Source organism: Palaemon carinicauda, chromosome 5, assembly GCF_036898095.1.
Source record: "Palaemon carinicauda isolate YSFRI2023 chromosome 5, ASM3689809v2, whole genome shotgun sequence".
NCBI classification, from domain to species: Eukaryota; Metazoa; Arthropoda; class Malacostraca; order Decapoda; family Palaemonidae; genus Palaemon; species Palaemon carinicauda.
This window is the reverse complement of record NC_090729.1, coordinates 49,659,002-49,661,501: the sequence shown is the minus strand read 5'-3', so window position 1 is coordinate 49,661,501 and position 2,500 is coordinate 49,659,002.

Here is a 2,500-nt window from a genome sequence, read left to right as displayed (position 1 = left end):
CATTGGAAATAAAAGAGAACAGAGCTGATATACCGATAGTTAATTTGTCATATAAAAGAGTTGTGTTAGGAAGTGATTCTGTTTGTGAATTAGAGTTATTAGAAATTGCTAATAATAGGATGTTGGTAGCCACAATCCCAGCCCGCACAGACGAACGCACTCATAATTTAATTATGCAAGTGCAAACACTATTTCCATCCGAATATCAACCTGTAGTTAGTGGCATTGTCAATAATTATTCCAATGTAATTTCAATTGGAGATGAGCCACCCTGAAGGATTGATCGATTTTCTTTTTGCATTGAAACTGGGTACACGGACCCGAATAGTTCAAGGCAGTATAAAGTACCCATTAATTTCCTGGGAGAGATAGAAAGGGAAATTAATAAATTACGGGAACATAGGATAATCAAAGAGAGCGAATCCCCCTGGGCTGCTCCAATTGTAGATGTTAGGAAAAAGGATGGCTTGGTAAAATTGTGTGTTGATTATAGAAAGCTGAATGCAGTCACTAAGGATAATGCATTTCCATTGCCCTCTATCGAAGAATTACTTGTGAAGGTATGGTATTAAACATCTTACAACTGTTGATTTAAAACCTGGATACTATCAAATACCCATTCAGGAAGACATTCAAGGTAAAACGGTATTTATAGCTAACAATAAACTATTTCAGTTTAATTTTCTTCCTTTCGATGTTAAGAATGCTCCAAGTACTTTCTTTACAGTAATGATGGTGGTTTTGTCTCCTTTAATTGGCAATAATGTTCTTGTTTATTTAAACAATACCATAATTACAGGGAAAACGGCCAAAGAACATATAAATAATATTTGTAAAGTTTTAGAAGCATTGCGACGTAATGGTATGAAAATAGATTTATCAAAGTGCAAATTTTTCTATAAACAGGTCGAATTTTTAGGTAACATGATAACCCCAGAAGTTATCCAACCGTGCCCCAGTAAATTAGTGGTTATAAGAGATTTCCTAAGGCCACGTAACTCTAAGGAAGTAGCTGGGTTCCTTGGCCTTGCTGGGTATTTCCGTAAATTCATAAGAGGTTATAAGAGATAGCAAGAACATTATTTGCTTCAAAGAAACAAAAAGTAATAAATTGCGAAATGGAAGAAGAAAGGGCCTTTAACCATTTCAAAGGTGCCTTAACTAGAAATGAATTACTCACATACCCTAGATATGATCGCTCATTTTTAGTGAAAACAGATGTGAGCAGCGTAGCTATTGGTGGATTAGGATTCTCAACAAGATAATAAAGACAGTGAGCGACCCATTTGTTTTGCTTCCCAGGCATGAAAAGGGGCAGAGAAGAATTATAATACATTTGATTGAGAGGCTTTGGTTATTCTGTTGGTTCGAGAGATGGATCGGTTCTTTTTATTAGGTTGTTATAACCGTATTTACGGCCGTAATTTCAAGGGTTCTTGTCTCTACTCAGAATTTGTGGTCAGTAAAAATTTAACACAGCAACTCGGTAACAAAAGAACAAACACCTCAACAAAAGTTACAATATTTATTTACACTCAAAAAAATAAGTAATGGTTGGTAACGATAATAACCAAAATAAATGAATATACATTTCAAAGGAAAACCAACCTTAAAATCTCTAAAAGATCACCTACAACTGAATTAAACCCTAAGCTAAGAAATAGGAAAATTTTGAAAATGACATTTCAGGCAGCTACCTTTCAAATTACTAGCCAAAAAAATCTAATCTAACCAACTGAGATAGGTTGAAGGAAAAAAGAGAAAATAAATGAGAAACTCAATATTATTCTTACCTAACACAGACAAACTAACTTAAACGTTAAACTTAACTTAATAAGCAATAAATTACAAAAACAAAATCTTACAAATTTACACGAAGAGAATCATCACAAAAAACTTCAGTAGATTGTCCCATCAGGCCATACAAGGTCCAGAAGACCGTACTGCAAACAAGGGCGTGCACATCTACAGGTACTCGGCGATGCACGATCGTCGTAAATAACAATAAAAAAATCTCATACCTGTAGTATGCCGCTCTACGTATCACCACGAGTTCCAAGAACTCACTGACGCTGATGAGCAGGTCAACTGGATTAAGCTGCAATGCCTGAACGCAATCCAAAATGCCACAGGAACACTAAGGGTGTTAGCCTCCGAGAATCCGGGACGTCAACGTTTCTCGCACGCCGCAAACCACACCGTTCTCACTAGATACGGGCCAACTCGTTCGAAAATCCTACGACGAACGAGGTACGGGACGTGGCTGATGAATGCCGCGGGTGACAAACACCAGCGACCACACACAAAGTAGCGAAGGACGTGATTCAAAAACTCCAAAAGTGACCAGAATGAAGTGGCAAAGCGTCAGGCTGTGAGGAGGAACTCGAACTAACTCTGTCACTCATCACAATCATTCAATCAAGCTTTCCACTCGAGTCAACACAGCTCATAGGAGAGAAAAACAAAGATAGTTAATAAGGCACTTCAGTGGTTCACTAAT